This window comes from Polypterus senegalus, chromosome 14, assembly GCF_016835505.1.
Source record: "Polypterus senegalus isolate Bchr_013 chromosome 14, ASM1683550v1, whole genome shotgun sequence".
Classification (NCBI taxonomy): domain Eukaryota; kingdom Metazoa; phylum Chordata; class Cladistia; order Polypteriformes; family Polypteridae; genus Polypterus; species Polypterus senegalus.
Genome location: NC_053167.1, coordinates 103,457,001 through 103,476,601, shown reverse-complemented (window position 1 = coordinate 103,476,601; position 19,601 = coordinate 103,457,001). Strand labels below are relative to the sequence as shown.

Sequence of the window (19,601 nt, the reverse complement as noted above, 5' to 3'; positions counted from 1 at the left end):
TATAAATATAGAAATATCTGAAAATATTCATATTTACATTTTTATAAAAAGATGCACACTTTGATGGCATAGTCCCAATTGCAGCTACTATTTATTCCTACCAAAACCTTTAACAACACATACAGTGCATCCAGAAAGTATTCACAGTGCATCACTTTTTCCACATTTTGTTATATTACAGCCTTATTCCAAAATGGATTAAATTCATTTTTTTCCTCAGAATTGTACATACAACACCCCATAATGACAACGTGAAAAAAGTTTACTTGAGGTTTTTGCAAATTTATTAAAAATAAAAACTGAGAAATCACATGTACATAAGTATTCACAGCCTTTGCTCAATACTTTGTCGATGCACCTTTGGCAGCAATTACAGCTTCAAGTCTTTTTGAATATGATGCCACAAGCTTGGCAGTTTCACCTATCAAGCTCCTTGGTTGGATGGGAAGCGCCAGTGCACAGCCATTTTAAGATCCCATTTCTCTTTGCAGCACCTCTCAAACTCCATCAGGTTGGATGGGAAGATCAATTTCAATCGGATTCAAGTCTGGGCTCTGGCTGGGCCATTCAAGGATTTCACAGAGTTGTCCTGGAGCCACTCCTTTGATATATTGGCTGTGTGCTTAGGGTTGTTGTCCTGCTGAAAGATGAACCGTCACCCCAGTCTGAGGTCAAGAGTGCTCTGGAGAGGTTGTTCTGAAGGATGTCTCTGTGGGCCCTTTGATATTCAATTGGCTGTGTGCTTTTGATAATTTTGATTCCTGGTCCTGCTGAAAGATGAACCGCACCCCAGTCTGAGGTCAAGAGTGCTCTGGAGCAGGTTTTCATCCAGGATGTCTCTGTACATTGCTGCAGTCATCTTTCCCTTTATCCTGACTAGTCTCCCAGTTCCTGACGCTGAAAAAAACATTCCCACAGCATGATGCTGCCACCACCATGCTTCACTGTAGGGATGGTATTGTCCTGGTGATGAGTGGTGCCTGGTTTCCTCCAAACGTGACACCTGCTATTCACACCAAAGAGTTCAATCTTTGTCTCATCAGACCAGAGAATTTTGTTTCTCATGGTCTGAGAGTCCTTCAGGTGCCTTTTGGCAAACTCCAGGCGGCTGCCATGTGCCTTTTACTAAGGAGTGGCTTCTGTCTGGCCATTCTACCATACAGGCCTGATTGGTGGATTGCTGCAGAGATGGTTGTCCTTCTGGAAGGTTCTCCTCTCTCCACAGAGGACTTCTGGAGCTCTGACAGAGTGACCATCGGGTTCTTGGTCACCTCCCTGACTAAGGCCCTTCTCCCCCGATTGCTCAGTTTAGATGGCTGGCCAGCTCTAGGAAGAGTCCTGGTGGTTTCGAACTTTTTCCACTTACAGATGATGGAGGCCACTGTGTTCATTGGGACCTTCAAAGCAGCAGAATTTTTTCTGTAACCTTCCCCATATTTGTGCCTCGAGACAATCCTGTCTCGGAGGTCTACAGACAATTCCTTTGACTTCATGCTTGGTTTGTGCTCTGACATGAACTGTCAACTGTGGGACCTTCTATAGACAGGTGTGTGCCTTTCCAAATCATGTCCAGTCAACTGAATTTACCACAGGTGGACTCCAATTAAGCTGCAGAAACATCTCAAGGATGATCAAGCGAAACAGGATGCACCTGAGCTCAATTTTGAGCTTCATGGCAAAGGCTGTGAATACTTATGTACATGTGCTTTCTCAGTTTTTTTATTTTTAATAAATTTGCAAAAACCTCAAGTAAACTTTTTTCACGTTGTCATTATGGGGTGTTGTGTGTAGAATTCTCAGAAAAAATGAATTTAATCCATTTTGGAATAAGACTGTAACATAACAAAATGTGGAAAAAGTGATGCGCTGTGAATACTTTCTGGATGCACTGTATATACAGTCCATGAAGTTATACTACAGTAATTACAAAATTATTATTTCTAGGGCACTCTGTATAGGTAAGCAGCACACCAGCCCTTTGTTTCACATTAGTATGATGACCTGCGTTGCTAGTGCCAGCATACACTTTTCAGCCTCTCCTGTGGCCCACGGCTCATCTATAACATCTCTTTGTCAATGGCAAACTCTTGTCCTCATATATATACAAGGTTTCGTTTTGCTGATGTGCTTGCATCGCTTGTGCATTAGTGGCGGGAGGAAAAGTAAAAGGGATATTGTTTTTCCGATGCTAGTGGCTAAGCGACTTTGTCTATCTTTGGTGGTTTTGTTTTGGTGCTGTTATGGCCTCGCTTGTGTTATTAGCGGCTAAGTGACTTTTCTGTTTCCTTGGAGGTGGAGCCACTACCCCAACTCCACCACTTACTTCCGGGCTGGACAGAAACACACACACACTTCCACGCGTAGATGTTTATATATAAGATAATCAATTACTACAATATTAAAATACATACCATATTATTTACAAAAAAGGTTTAATCCCCTCCTTAGTTTAATTTTGATTTGCATTGTGTAAAGTGAATACTGAACGCATTTAGTGATGAAGGCTGTTAAGCATCACATAAATCTCAGCAAAAGCTTTGGAGTAATTTCAAAAAACTGACATATGCAGATTACAAATCTTTTCAGCATATATATGCAAGTCTTTGTGGATATGCCTGTACCATCTGTGAAGAGTACCCTGATTTATTTCAAGCATAATGATATTCCACCTGAGCCTTCAATTTGGAAAAAATACAATCAGTTTGAAAAATATGTATTCAGTACACCACAATGTTTCTCAGCAAAATGTGGAATGTGGAGGAGTGCCAGCTTTGTGCTCCGGCTCTCACCCCCAGGTCGCCAGGAGGAGCGTGTATTTCTCATGTATTTATACACAGCCCTGCTGGATACCTTGGGGGCCACCGGGAGTCACTGTAGGGGGGCTCGTGGACTCTTGTGTGCCCTATAACCCGGGAGTACGTCACGGTCACGTGACAGGCAGGAACGACGTGCTCCCGGGTTGAACAAAAGGACTGTTTACCCTGACCCGGAAGGAATTAGGGACTGTGGTCTGATTGGGCAGGAACACCTCCGGGTCAGGATGTATAAAAGGACTAAGGGCCAGTCCAGACACTGAGCTGAGCTGGGAGGTAGAGGGGCGAAGTGTCTGGGCGAGGAGGAAAGAGAATTATTGTTGTATTTATTAAGTATATGAGTAGTGTGGAGGGTGCTTTGTGCACGTTAGTGTTAATTAATAAAAAGTCTTGGACTTTTATCCAGTGTCTAGCGTGGTATCTGAGGGTTCAAGGAAGCACTAGCGCCCCCTACTGCCACAGGAATTAATAGTATAAATAAAAAATCTGATTAATGTTATAAACATTAAGTTTAACTGTTATGCTATTTCTGTAATGCTGTGTTTAAGAAGCTTGCTGTCTAACTAGAAAGACATCACAGTTGACAACTTAAACTGTGTGACTCTTCCTTCAGTGCAGCAGGCTGCCGTACATACTGCCCACATGCCCCAAGTGACATCATGGAGTCGTGGGCATCTTGTGCCTTTGAGAAAAAATGAGATTGCTGGCAAAACAATACAAAAATGAAAAATAACGGAATAATAGTAGACTCAAATTAATGGGGGAGTTGCAAGCAATTAAGAATACCCCTAGTTTGTATTTGGGTAGACAGCATGGCTTAACGCTTCCCTAGCACTGGCAAACCAATTTGAGCCTTTCATTATATAGATGTGCAAAGAGATGCCTACCAGCTCCAGTTATGCCCGGGGTTTCCACTTTGCACTGTATGCGCCATCTCTTAGCATTATTCTTATTACAAAGGCAGTGGCCATCTAGGGTGCCTGTTTGGTAGTAAGTGTTCCTCCTCTGGCTTTAAATTTCTTTTTTCTGTCTTATTGTCTGTTGGTTTCAATCATTTTCATTAATATTACCTTGTTCATTTATTATGTGTCTAATTTTGCATTTTCTTTTAAATGCATTTATGTATTAGTTTAGTTTTTTGTGTATTCATATCCCAATATGTTCCTAGTGTTTCATGGGTAGATCCCCAAGTGGCAAGACCACCCCCCCTTTTACCTCACTACTAAAGAAGTACACCAAGACTTCAAAGGCAGTCTGGGAAAATGAGTTCCTTGGGGTTCATTGTATGCCCTTTGCTGGAGTTGTAAGAGTTCTGTTTAGTGTATATTATCTTTCTATTGCTTTGCTGGATTTCTAAATTTTGCTTCTTTCTTTCATTTTTGATTTCTGGATTTGTACTGGGACTTGGTTGCTTTGGATTTCAGACCCTTTGGCCTCCTTTTTGATCTTTTTGAATATTTTTTTTAACTCTTTCTCTATTGAATATTTTTTTTGCTAATGATTTCTCCTTTAATGCCTTGCTCTTTCCAATCCACGTGTTAACCCTTTTTGGGCATTTTGGATATATTTTAGGGCATTTATGTGTATTTTGATCTGTTTAGCCAATTTTCTGCTACATTGGGCCTGGCCAGGCTGAATTCTGCAAGTGGTTTTCTGGGATAAGCTGGTCTGGTCTGGATGTCTAAACCCCTTTCACAACTTTACTGAATCCAGTCGTCATTAAACATCAGAGGAACAACTTGGAAAAAGAAATCACATAAAGCTTCCACACATGACAAAAAAAGCATTGTTTATTATGGCAACAGCCTGTTTTTTCTATTGAATATTTTTATAAGATGCACATCCAGCATTAGTGATTGTGCCATTAAACCTCAATGTAAGGCAGCTGACAGTTGCAGTCCATCTTCCTAGCATGCTTGTCCAAGGCAAGTTCATGGGGCAGCTGGAGCCTATGCCAGCAATCATCAGGCACAGGCCAGTAACAATCCCTGGACAGAGCACCAGTCCATCGCAGGACAAACAGATACACACACATTTGGGCCACTTTAACACTAGAATTACCAGAGCCTACGAAAAAACTCGTAAATCCATCCCACCTTAAATCCCTTTGCACCTCTCCATCAGCGTCTTTTGTCTTGTAAATGTGTCGATAAGCCCAAGCAGCAAGCAGGCTACTATTCCTTCCACCCACCACCACAGAACAGGCAAGAAGTTCTCCCAGTTCCTGCCTTGCTTATCTGGGAGTGAGCTACCTAGAATTGTATAGAGTAAATAATTTCATGTGTGTTCTGTGTCTACAACAATCTATGCAAACACATCGTTAAAACAGAAGCGTTTTTTATGTTTTAGTAGTAAATGACAAAATGTAGACATGAACTGTATAATATGTGAAGACTGATGGCCAAATATCAAATAAACACTTTTTCAAAAGGTGCAAGTACAATATGATAGCTTCTGTGGTGAAGCGGTAAGAACTGCTGATTTATAATCCAGCGGTTGTCAGTTCGGAACCAGCTCCCCCTGCAAATTTAACGTTTTGAGTAGTGAGCTACTCTAATTGTTAATGTTATTAAATAAAAAAATACATTTGATTTGTGTCTGTAACAGCCGGTGTAAATTTGTAGTACTTGTAAAAGTTAGCTTTTTTTTACTTTTATTCTCTCAGTTACGATCACGATACAACACCCACACCGCCCCCACCCCACTCCTCCCTGCCCCAGATCTCATGCGGTTACTTTTTATCTGAAATTGGGAATAACTGTAGATGTGAGTGGTGTTTTGAGACAATGGAACTGGAAATTTTCTGATCTAGAGGGATAAAAGCTGACACCCAAACGCTGGTGAATCTGCCTTCTTCGTATCTCATCGTCACTTGAATTTTTTTTTATTCAGTTTTATTCAGTGTTCTTGCTCATGCTGCATTAGTATGCAGTTTATGGTCCATGATATAAAAAAACAGAGACATAGGTATATATAATATTTGGAATAACTCATTTTATGACCTGTATAGTACATTTCGGAAAACATTGTGCCACTGATGTAACATTATTCATATTATTCATTCGCATGCCTTCTTGCAGTTGTAATCAGTGACTGCTTTTTTTTTTTTATTTTACCCAGTCTCCACATTTTGGTGCATGGTGGTGTTTCTTTTGTACTCCAGCATATGCAGAGGAAAGAATAGTACAGAGAGGTCAGTTCCACGCTATATGCAATTATCAGATTCAAATGTTAACAGTTCCCATACACCCAAGGACCATCCTTCCTGCATTTACGACATGTGTACCTGTTGCAATGTAGACACTTTTCTCTGTACTGTGGTTCCTATTACATTGAAGGGGTTAGGGAAGCGGCGGTGTTGGAAAAGAAGCTTGTCGATATTGCATCCCCTTTTGCTTTATCCGTCACCTTTTCTTATAAGATGCGACGATGAAGTTCCTCTGCAAGATGAGCCAAGAACACTCTTCTTTTCTCAGTGGCCCCCGTGCATGCCTTGCACAGTACATGCGCGTTGATCACCGCCAAGTTAAGCTTGTTGTAGCACAAGCAACCGACCACTCGCATGTTCTTGTTCGCACTGAATAAGTTCACGCCTTCTGGTGTACAATGTCAACACAGCACCGGGAAAAAAAAAGAAAGAGACAAATATATCTGACATTTTGAAGAAATCATTTTATGACTTGAATAGTACCAATCAGAAAAACATCATTGCAATAATGCAATATTATTTGAAAACAAACAGTGTCAGATCGGGTGTGCATTTATACTGGTGCTGTTAGTTAGAGTTAGATCTTGGGGGCGAGGGATAGCGTGAATGTGACTGAAAGAATAAAACTGAAAAAAAGCTAACTTTTACAAATACCATAAATTCCCAGCTGATGCTTAACATTAGAATAGTGTTTCTCAACCACTTGGTCATGGGCTGCTGTCAGTGGATCACGAGTGGCTCTCTGGTGGGTTACAAGTTGGTTCCTTTGGGTCACAAGCACATGAGAAAAGATAATGCTGCATCATCTACTGACTTGCTCACGTTACACAGTACAACAACTCTCATCGAACGTTCTGCCGATGTGATTGACAGTGCTCTGTGTTAGTTGTTGCCGTTCCAACTCAAGTAATACTCGTTCCAACCCAAACCAGCTCTTATAATTGCTATTGTTTAATCACAGGATACCCCCCATTCTTATAATCATACTCCCGGCAAAAATACCACGATTGTTAAGAATTAACTTCAGCTTGAAAAATACTGTGTCAGATTTATCCTTTAATAGAAAATAGCATTCACCAGACTTTCACTAATCAACACTAAAGAAATATGTAAATAATTGAAGACCCATCAAATTATTTACCTTTTTGGGGTATCCTGCTCCTCCTTGGACTCCTCCTTGGAGCTGCTGGGTTAATAGCGTTGGCTATAGCAGGCTGTGAGAAAAATCATCCTCTAATCTGTTAATGCTGGGACAACAGGAGCTTCAATGTCTACTTTGTTCATCATAGCGCTTTGTATTTGTGGATGGCAGTTAACCCAAAACTTTCAAATGTTTTTGTATATATATTATAGTGAAAGTAAAACATCACTTACCCTTGCATACAGAATACATGTAATCAGCAGAAAGCCCGTTTACCATTAAATAAATATTCATTTACACGTAGTTCCTCAACCTCCTCACAGTTCTTCCACCCCACAACTTAATGCATGTAAATTCACTCGACAAGCCCCTTGACTAACTATCACAATTACAAATCATTGCCTGTAACTCAAGTGATGAAAGATGGAAAATGGGACTAACTATCTGCTGACCTCAGCTGTGATTTCTTCATTTTGGCTTCAACTAATGTGAGTTTCTACAGATAAAACAGTTAACAAACATTGATTTATGCCAAGCGACCAGAGTAATTACATTTCCCCCCTCATAGAATGTCACCTTTAACGGAGCTGTTAAATAAAGCATCAAAGGAACCATTTACTCTGAACCCTTCACTCACACATGAGAAGGAGTGCAGAGAAAGGGGACGAGGGATGGGGGTCCATGGGAATTTGGGATGGGGCTTTTTTATCTCATCCCGAAGCCGGAGCTTCCATTTGTCCAGTTATATAAGAATGCATAGAAAGAGTGCATATCTGCATACCACTCACCTACAGTGCATCCGGAAAGTATTCACAGCGCATCACTTTTTCCACATTTTGTTATGTTACAGCCTTATTCCAAAATTGATTAAATTCATTTTTTTCCCCAGAATTCTACACACAACACCCCATAATGACAACGTGAAAAAAGTTTACTTGAGATTTTTGCAAATTTATTAAAAATAAAAAAATTGAGAAAGCACATCTACATAAGTATTCACAGCCTTTGCCATGAAGCTCAAAATTGAGCTCAGGTTCATCCTGTTTCCCCTGATCATCCTTGAGATGTTTCTGCAGCTTCATTGGAGTCCGCCTGTGGTAAATTCAGTTGATTGTTTCAAACCAAAATTCAGTTAGTTTTTCAAAGAAATATCAGGCGTACTAATTGACAATATTCTGGACATAGTTAATTCGTCATTAGATACGGGGGTCTTTTCAGACTGTCTTAAGACTGCTGTAGTTAAACCCCTGCTCAAGAAAAATAATCTTGACCCCTCTGCCTTTGAAAATTTTAGACCCATCTCCAACCTGCCCTTCTTAAGTAAAATTCTAGAGAAGGCAGTCATTTTGCAATTAAATGACCACCTCAATAAACATGCTATTCTTGATAAATTTCAGTCAGGCTTCAGAACAAATCACAGCACAGAAACTGCACTTGTTAAAGTAGTAAATGACTTGCGGGTAAATGCAGACAGAGGCCATTTATCTGTTCTCATCATCTTAGATCTGAGTGCTGCATTTGACACCATTGATCACAATATTCTTAGAAACCATCTTAGTCAGTGGGTGGGCCTCTCTGGCAGGGTCTTAAATTGGTTTGAATCCTACCTGGCAGGTAGAAAATTCTTTGTGAGTTGTGGTAATCACATCTCAAAGACACATGATATCCGATATGGTGTTCCACAAGGCTCTATCCTGGGTCCGCTGCTATTCTCAATCTACATGCTTCCGTTAGGTCAGATTATCTCAGAGCACAACGTGAGTTACCACAGCTATGCTGATGACACACAGCTGTACTTATCTATAGCACCTGATGACTCCGACTCTCTCGATTCACTAACACAATGTCTTACTGGTATTTCTGAATGGATGAATAGTAATTTTCTCAAACTAAATAAAGAGAAAACTGAAATTTTAGTAATTGGCAATAATGGATTCAATGAGGTTATCAGAAATAAACTTGATGCACTAGGATTAAAAGTTAAGACGGAAGTAAAAAACTTAGGGGTAACCGTTGACTGTAATCTGAATTTTAAATCGCATATTCATCAGACCACTAGGACAGCATTTTTTCACTTAAGAAACATAGCTAAAGTTAGACCTCTTATATCATTGAAAGATGCTGAGAAATTAATTCACGCTTTTGTGTTCAGTAGACTAGATTACTGTAGCGCACTCCTCTCAGGACTACCCAAAAAAGACATAAATCACTTGCAACGAGTGCAGAATGCAGCTGCTAGAATCCGAACACATTTCTCCAGTTTTGATGTCACTACACTGGTTGCCTGTGTCATTCAGTATTGACTTTAAAATACTGCTTATGGTTTACAAAGCCTTAAATAATTGCGCTCCATCTTATATATTGGAATGTCTGACACATTATATTCCAAATCGTAACCTTAGATCTTCAAATGAGTGTCTCCTTATAATTCCAAAAGCTAAACTTAAAAGAAGTGGTGAGGCGGCCTTCTGCTGTTATGCACCTAAAATCTGGAATAGCCTGCCAATAGGAATTCGCCAGGCAAATACAGTGGAGCACTTTAAAACACTGCTGAAAACACATTACTTTAACATGGCCTTTTATAACTTCACTTTAACTTAATACTGATACTCTGTATGTTCAATTCATCATAATAACTATTCAGTGGCTCCAAAATCATCATACTGACCCCAACTCTCTCTTCTGTTTCTTTTTCCGGTTTCTTTGTGGTGCGGCCTGCGCCACCACCACCTACTCAAAGCATCATGATGCACCAACATTGATGGACTGAAAGCCAGAAGTCTACGTGACCATCATCATCAGGGGCCTCATGTATAAACGGTGCGTACGCACAGAAATGTTGCGTAAGAACTTTTCCACGTTCAAATCGCGATGTATAAAACCTACACTTGGCGTAATGCCACGCACTTTTCCACGGTACCTCATGCCTTGTCGTACGCAAGTTCTCCGCTCGGTTTTACAGACTGGCGGCACCCAGCGTCAAAGCAATGGTACTGTTCTTGTGTGATTACTCATTATTTTCATGACGCGGCTTTATAAATACACTGAAACTAACCGCATATTGTTTATTAGTGTAATGCATCTAATTGTAATTAACTTGTAACAAATACCATAACTGCTTTATCGTTGTTACTCTCACTACTCCTTCTTTTTCTTCTTCTTCTTTCAGCTCCTCCCGTTAGGAGTTGCCACAGCGGATCATCTTTTTCCATATTACTCTCACTGCACCACGCGGAGTATTTATATCACTGTATCTGAGTGTGAATCACAGCAGCAGCTGATCGGAAAGAGAATTATCGGTATACAGCTTCAAGGACACGCTGTCTCAGCCACTGCAAAACGTTTTAAAGCCTTTCCTGTACGGACCTCGCGGTTCAGAAACAGTTTAATCCCAAGAACTTTAAATGCAGTCAATCAAGTGCTCCTTGTAGAACTGTTTGTACTTATAAGTACAATCACCACACTGTAAACTTGCACTACAGTTATAATATTGCACAACCTGAGCCACTTTATAAAGCGCGTATTTATATATGATGACGATATAATTTTTAAGGTGAAATGCAGCAAAATATGTTTGTTAAATTATACAGATAAAACTTTAACTTCATTTAAATAATCTATATTCTTCACTGGGAGTGTCATGAAGGATAGAATAATTAAACATGTACTACGAAGATATTTCAATGTTCTTTAAACGTTTTGAAGAATCGGCGCTAAGCTTACAGATGGCTTAACGTCTATTACAGAGCTGATTGTATGGCGATCGGTTACTTGGGGAAAGAAAAGCACTGACTGCAGTGACGGCTACGCCAATATATATTGAATATAAAACAGAAAGAAAAATAACAACACAGCAAAAACGCAGCGACAAATTTCGCAAAAGTTAAATGCTTGTGTCATGAGCACAAGGCGGCTATGCAGTGTTTGCAACGGACGTGGCCATCCACCGTGCATGACATTGGCGGGCTAAGGAGCCACCGATTCTTCCTCTGCCCAGTGCCACCACAAGCCTAGAGCCGCCCCTGAGTACTGCTGCAATAAATTATTTCATCGAAGTGAAACATGTTTAATAACGTGCTTTAACTCCTATCATCATGAAAATGACATCACGTATACATCTCAGTATTTTAGTTATTCAGAGAGCTGTAATATCACGAATGTAATGGACTCTGTGTCCAGTTGGAGGAAGAGAGCCAGTTTAAGAAGCAAGTAGTGATTCACACACATAGAGCACATAGAAGATCAAATACAAAACAAAGCATTTAACGTGCTACTTTAATTACGATGTGATTTGAGAAACTGGTTAATTAAACGATTTTAAGATGAAGTTTATGATGTTCTACTTTAATGACAAAATAAACTACGTGATTAAAGTGGAAATGTCGAGATTGAAGTTGACATTTCGTGCTTTTTCCCCACTGTGTGCCTTTTTTCTCTGTACCCTAATAAGCTTTCATATGACACTCAGACAGTGGGCTTACAACTCGGCTTTTCACGGCGACTTTGATATGTGACTTCTTTTTTATTTCCGGCACTGTGCGATTTTGTGAACGTGAGCTTTCAAGTTTCTCCAACACGCTATGTCACTTGATCAACTTCCTTTTGTTGATTATACCACGGTTTATTTGAACAAATAGTATGTTTTTCCTTTGCCTCCACTTGGTATTCGCTGAAATTCTTATATTTTCCCCGTGCTTTTCCCATTGTCTTTTCACAGAAGGCTGCGCTTAAGGGCGATTTATATTGATTTGCATATTCAAAGAGGCGTAATTGTGGGAGGAGTTGGGGCGTTACATAAAGCACGTGCACGAGCGTTAGTTTTCACGCTGATCGGGATTTATGTAGCGGAAGAACGTGGAAGTTGGAGTACACACAGATTCCTGCATCTGGATTTTTCTGTGCGTAAGCACATTTCGGCTTTTGTGTTTACGCCATGTTATAGTGCGAGTTCTACGTACGGCGTTATACATGAGGCCCCAGGTCCTTCCATGAAAACCCTAAATACAAAGAGGACTGTTTGACTTATGTTAGGTAGATTGCCCAGAGGGGACTGGGCGGTCTCGTGGTCTGGAACCCGTACAGATTTTATTTTTTTTCTCCAGCTTTGGGAGTTTTTTTTTGCTTTTTCTGTCCACTCTGGCCATCAGACCTTACTTATTCTATGTTAATTAATGTTGACTTATGTTGATTTTTTATTGTGTCTTCTATTTTTCTATTCATTTTGTAAAGCACTTTGAGCTACATTTTTTTTGTATGAATATGTGCTATATAAATAAATGTTGATTGATTGATTGATTGGACATGATTTGGAAAGGCACACACCTGTCTATATGAGGTCCCACAGTTGACAGTTCATGTCAGAGCACAAACCAAGCATGAAGTCAAAGGAATTGTCTGTTGACCTCCGAGACAGGTTTGTCTCGAGGTACAAATCTGGGGAAGGTAACAGAAAACTTTCTGCTGCTTTGAAGGTCCCACTGAGCACAGTGGCCTCCATCATCCATAATTGGAAGAAGTTCGTAACCACCAGGACTCTTCCTAAAGCTGGCCGGCCATCTAAACTGAGTGATCGGGGGAGAAGGGCCTTAGTCAGATTGGTGACCAATAACCCGATGGTCACTCTGTCAGAGCTCCAGAGGTCCTCTGTGGAGAGAGGAGAACCTTCCAGAAGGACAACCATCTCTGCAGCAATCCACCAATCAGGCCTATATTGTAGAGTGGCCAAATGAAAGCCACTCCTTAGTAAAAGGCACATGGCATCCCGCCTGGAGTTTGCCAAAAGGCACCTGAAGGGCTTTCAGACCATGAGAAACAAAATTCTTTGGTCTGATGAGACAAAGATTGAACTCTTTGGTGTGAATGCCAGGCGTCACGTTTGGAGGAAACCAGGCACCGCTAATCACCAGGCCAATACCATCCCTACAGTGAAGCATGGTGGAGGCAGCATCATGCTGTGGGGATGTTTTTCAGTGGCAAGAACTGGGAGACTAGTCAGGATAAAGGGAAAGATGACTGCAGCAATGTACAGAGACATCCTGGATGAAAACCTGCTCCAGAGCATTCTTGACCTCAGACTGGGGCAACGGTTCATCTTTCAGTAGGACAACGACTCTAAGCACACAGCCAAGATATCAAAGGAGTGGCTTCAGGACAACTCTGTGAATGTCCTTGAGTGGCCCAGCCAGAGCCCAAACTTGAATCCGATTGAACATCTCTGGAGAGATCTTAAAATGGCTGTGCACCGATGCTTCCCATCCAACCTGATGGAGTTTAAGAGGTGCTGCAAAGAGGAATGGGTGAAACTGGCCAAGGATAGGTGTGCCAAGCTTGTGGCATCATACTGAAAAAGACTTGAGGCTGTAATTGCTGCCAAAGGTGCATCGACAAAGTATTAAGCAAAGGCTGTGAATACTTATGTACATGTGATTTCTCAGTTTTTTTATTTTTAATAAATTTGCAAAAACCTCAAGTAACCTTTTTTCACATTGTCATTATGGGGTGCGGTGTGTAGAATTCTGAGGAAAAAAATGAATTTAATCCATTTTGGAATAAGGCTGTAACAACACAATGTGGAAAAAGTGATGCGCTGTAAATACTTTCCGGATGCACTGTATGTAGTTTTTCAGCAGGTCTGCACATCATCTGCATCAGTATGGTGCAAAGCTTTAGTGAGAACATAATGGATACTAATATTAATAGCAAAAAATGCATACATACTGTGGTTGAGTGAGTTGTGACACAAGTTCAGAAAACCAACCCGGTCACCCCTTTTAATATAGGTGGCAGCAAAGCCATAATAAACAGGTGCACAATGACACTAAAAAACAACAAAATCGTAGGCTGCAGTGCCTTCAGAGAAATTAGATTAGCTCAGTTGAGGGGACTTTTTTTACAGTGATATGCTTCAACTTTTGGTAGTTTATCCCTTGGTCTGCTGCATCTGTCTGTGGTTAGACAAACTACCCTACTGAGATCAAAAGTTTGAGTAAAAAATAATAGTAAAAGCCACAGCTGTATGTCGCATTTATAGTCCAAATATACTTTTGAAGAAACATCTAAGAAAGAAAGAAAGAAAGAAAGAAAATCAAAGCAATTTTTAAACATTAATCAAAAATCATATTCCCTAATATGCCTGTTATGTTACATTACCTGTCATGATACCAATATATCTGACCATTACCACCCCACAAACCTTACCATTTCAGAAATTCTCTGAGTTGTTTGGTCATAATGATTAATGCCCTTATTAAAGTCACTTCTGTCTTGACACTTGCCCATACCTTCTGCATTCACCATGTCAGCTATGAGTAGCTTACCATCTATGATATCCCTGACCTTGACACGTACCATTACTAAGAGACAGTCAACATCATTTGCTTGACATGACGAATGGTCATATTTGATCCTTTTTGTTATCCATGTATATTTCTCATTGGCTTTTGGATTTTCTGAGTGCCCCAACTCAGGTGTTTAACACCTCACCTTGAATAAAAGCACTTGTCAGCATTTTGTCTAATCGTAACTGCTTTATTTGTGGTACACTAATGACTGCACATTGATGCTTTAAGAAGTTTCAAGTTTCTCAACAACCCCACTATTTTTGGGTCTTGTTACAAATGTGTGCAGAAATAAGATAACTGAACTGATCAAATGGTGTAGCCTCAAATAATCTGAAATTAAATGTGAAGAAAACAGAACTCTTGGTGGAGGACTTTAAGTGATTTAAAATGTCACCTTTGTACATCAATGGCCAGGTCACAGTGGTAGTGTAGAATTCCAGGTTCCTGGACATCGCTGTTTTCAACACTCTATAAGGTCAGCACTTCTGCTGTGCTCAAGAAAGTTCACCAGAGGCTTTACATATCAAGACACTTAAAGATGTTTCCAATGTGCAATGATCTCTGTATACTGGTCCATTATTGAAAGTGTGTTGACCTTCTCCATAATGGTTTGATGTGGCAATGCCATGGACAAAAAGCAATTACAGAGAGTGGTGTGCACTACTTTGATAATCATTGGTCAACCACCTAACCACCTAACCAACTGCTTGTTTTTTTCAGACTGAACCTAGAAAGAATTAAGGTCTTATTTGTTCCATCATGCTTCATTCACCCTCTGTGCACTCTTCTTCCACCTGCTAAACAGATTAAATCAACCAAGACCAGGATTACCAGATCTCAAAACAGTATTTATCCACAAGCTGTGAGATGATCAAACCTTGCAAAAACCTTAAATCACATCACATAACATGACTTTTCTAGCACTTCGGGATTGTCTTGGCTGTATGCTTCAGGTCTTTGTTGTGAGGAGGTGAAAAGTTACCCCAGTTTGAGGTGGCGTGCACTCTGAATTTGATTTTCTTCACAGAACTTTCAGTATTTGTATGCATTCTTCCTTCCCTCAATTCTGACCAGTCTTCCTGTCCCTGCCACTGAAAAGTAACTCCATAGCATAATGCTGCTACCACCATGTTTCAGCGTAAGGATGGTATTAGGCAGGTGATGATCACTGCCTGTTCTTTGCCAGTCATAGTGCTGGGAGTTTTGCCCAGATAGTTCAATTTTTATCTTATCAGATAAGAGAATCTATTTCCTAGGCTATCCGAGACCTTTAAACTGTCATATATCTTTATCTCAGGAGTGGCTTCCATCCAGCCACTCTACCATAAACGTCTGATTGATAGAGTACTGCTGTGATAGTCATCCTTCCAATGGGATCTCCCATATCAGCAGAGGCCTTACGAATCCCTGTTAGAGTGACCACTGGGTTCTTAGTAACCTCCCTGACCAAGGCCGATCAGTTAGACAAATGGCCAAGTCCTGGGGCCTCGTGTATAAACGGTGCGTACGTACAGAAATGTTGCGTAAGAACTTTTCCACGTTCAAATCGCGATGTATAAAACCTACACTTGACGTAAAGCCACGCACTTTTCCACGGTACCTCATACCTTGTCGTACGCAAGTTCTCCGCTCGGTTTTGCAGACTGGCAGCACCCAGCGTCAAAGCAGTGCTACTGTTCCTGTGTGGTTACTCTTTATTTTCCTGACGCGGCTTTATATATACACTGAAACTAACCGCATATTGTTTATTAGTGTAATGCATCTAATTGTAATTAACTTGTAACAAATACCATAACTGCTTTAGTGTTGTTACTCTCACTGCACCTTCTTTTTCTTCTTCTTCTTCTTTCAGCTGCTTCTGTTGGGAGTTGCCACAGCGGATCATCTTTTTCCATATTACTCTCACTGCACCACTCGGAGTATTTATATCACTGTATCTGAGTGGGGAATCACAGCAGCAGCCGATCGGAAAGAGAATTATCGGTATACAGTATCAAGCACATGCTACCCCAGCCATGGCAAAACGTTTCAAAGCCTTTCCTGTACGGACCTCACAGTTCAGAAACAGTTTCATCCCAAGAACTAATAACGCACTCAATCAATTGCACCTTGTAGAACTGTTTGTACTTATAAGTACAATCACCCCACTGTAAACTTGCACTACAGTTATAATATCGCACAACCTGAGACACTTTATAAAGCACGTATTTACATATGATGACGATATCATTTTTAAGGTGAAATGCAGCAAAATATGTTTATTAAATTATACAGATAAAACTTTAACTTCATTTAAATAATCTATATTCTTCACTGGGACTGGCGTAAAGGATAGAATAATTAAACATGTACTACGAAGATAGTTCAATGTTCCTTAAACGTTCTAAAGAATCGGCGCTCTAAGCTTACAGATGGCTTAACATCTATTACAGAGCTGATTGTGTGGAGATTGGTTACTTGGAGGAAGAAAAGCAAGGACTGCAGGGGCGGCCACGCCAATATATATTGAATATAAAACAGAAAGAGAAAATAAGGACACAGCTAAAAACGTAGTGGCAAATTTCGACAACACTTAAATGCTTGTGTCATGAGCACGAGGCGGCTATGTAGTGTCCGCATTGGACGTGGCCATCCGCCGTGCATAAGATACCATATTAACATTGGCGGCTTAAGGGCCACCAATTCTTTCTCTGCCCAGGGCCGCCACAAGCCTAGAGACGCCCCTGAGTACTGCTGCAATAAATAATTTCATAGAAGGTCGCGCACAATCACTGCGCCGTGAAACCCATGTTTAATAATGTGCTTTAACTCATATCATCATGAAAATGATGTCACGTATACATCTCAGTATTTTAGTTATTCAGAGAGCTGTAATATCACGAATGTAATGGATTCTGTGTCCAGTCGGAGGAAGAGAGCCGGTTTAAGAAGCAAGTAGTGATTCACACACATAGAGCACATAGAAGATCACATACAAAACAAAGCATTTAACGTGCTACTTTAATTACAATGTGATTTGAGAAACTGGTTAATTAAACAATTTTAAGATGTGACGTTTATGACGGTGGGCTACTGTGTGCCTTTTTTTTCTCTGTACTAATAAGCCTTTTCACAGCGACTTTGATTTCTGAGCTTTCAAGTTTCTCCGACACGCTATGTCACTCAAACAACTTCCTTTTGTTGATTATACCACGGTTTAATTAAACAAATTGTATGTTTTTCCTTTGCCTCCACTTGGTATTCGCTGAAATTTTTATATTTTCCCCCGTGCTTTTTCCATTGTCTTTTCACAGAAGGCTGAGCTGAAGGGCAATTTATATTGATTTACATATTCAAAGAGGTGTAATTCTGGGAGGAGTTGGGGCGGGACATAAGGCGCGTGCACGAGTGTTACTTTTCACGCTGATCGGGATTTATGTAGCGGAAGAACGTGGAAATTGGAGTACGCACAGATTCCTGCATCTGGATTTTTCTGTGCGTAAGCACATTTCGGCTTTTGTGCTTACGTCATGTTATAGTGTGAATTCTACGCACGGCATTATGCATGAGGCCCCTGGTGATTCCAAACTCTTCTGTTTTACAATTATTGAGGCCATTATGTTCCTGAGAATACTCAAAACTTTAGAAATGGTTTTATACCCTTGACCTGATCTATGCGTGACCACAATTACTGTAAATCGAGGAGTTCTACAAAGAATTTGTTGGACTTCATGGTTTGGTTTTTGTCTTCTGACATTCAGTGTGAATTGTAGGACCTTACATACACAGGTGAGTACTTTTCTAAACGATGTACAATCAATTCAAATTACCAATTACCACAGATGGACTCTCATCACATTCTAGAAACATATCAGGGATAATAAAAGCAAACAGGATGTACGTGAACACAATTTGGGGTGCCAGTGCAAAGGGTCAGAATACTTCTATTAATGAGGGATTTCAGATTTTGTTTAACAATATATTTGCAAGCCTTCCTGAAAACATGTTTTAACTTCTCCAATATGGGTAATTGATGAGCAAAAGTAGCAAAGATATCCATTTAAAATTAAATCCACAATGCAGTAGAGTGGGCAGACAGTAAAGAGGTATGAATACGTTTTGAATCCACTGTGTGTGTGTATATGTATACTGAGTATATTATTATACAGTATATTTATAGATAGATAGATAGATAGATAGATACTGCATGTATTATTTAAAATGAGTTATAAATATATTGCCTCTAAAGTTTAAAACTATTTCCTTTCTGTTTTGTTGATAAGGTAAAGGATAAACAAAAAAAAAAAAAACAACACAGTCGCTCCTGCACTTTACTGGCAAAGCTGCTTTGTGATGCGGGTTTATTTAATGTGCCACTTGAACCTGGCATTTGCCGTAATATTTTAATAGTTCTAATGACCTGCTGTTCTTCGCAGTGACAGTCTGAACCACCTGCACCAATTACCTTAGCATTAGCGCATGGTTTTCCATTATTGAGCCTGGATTCTTAATTAGAATAACAGCAAGAATACATTAGCTTATTAGCATGCGAGTGCACATCCTGAAATAATACAATAAAACTACACAGCACTCATGATTAAAAATAAAATAGTTGTTTTGGGTGACATTGAAGGAAATGAATTTAAAATAAGGGAAGAAACAAAAGAAGATGAGGGAACTTTTATTGGGATCATTTTGACATGTGCTCATAATGCACATGGAGGCTGATGTCATTGCTTTTGCGTTTCTTCTTTCTGGTTAGATAAATGTGGTGGCTGTCTAAGTTGAACATTAGCAGAGAGCTAAGTAGCCATGTCCTGTTTTTTATTGTTGTGAATTTTTTAAAACACTAATTGATAATCTACTCTTTGTCAGTCTAGAGTCAGCCAAAATGACATCAGGTTATCACTTCATACTCAATGCTTTTAGCCTGGCCTTGTATCTGGTCAGCTTCCAGCTGATGCTCGTAGACGGCGGCGTCTGACTCGTTCCTGCCTTTGGATTGCAGCCCAGAATTATTGATTTGCCTAAATTATCTTTTGTGCTTTTCTGTTTAGGACTTCTTTTAGATATATTGCTTCTTAATTGAGGGAAAATATTTCAGAGTGAAGGCTTTGGAA

At 40.1% G+C, this 19,601-nt stretch overlaps 1 protein-coding gene across 4 annotated transcripts in view; it reads left to right on the top strand.

Moving 5' to 3' along the window:
- The window catches only part of rwdd3 (RWD domain containing 3), a 115,936-nt gene that overhangs the window by 80,797 nt on the left and 15,538 nt on the right, over positions 1–19,601 (top strand). The gene's annotated exons all lie outside the window — the stretch shown is intronic.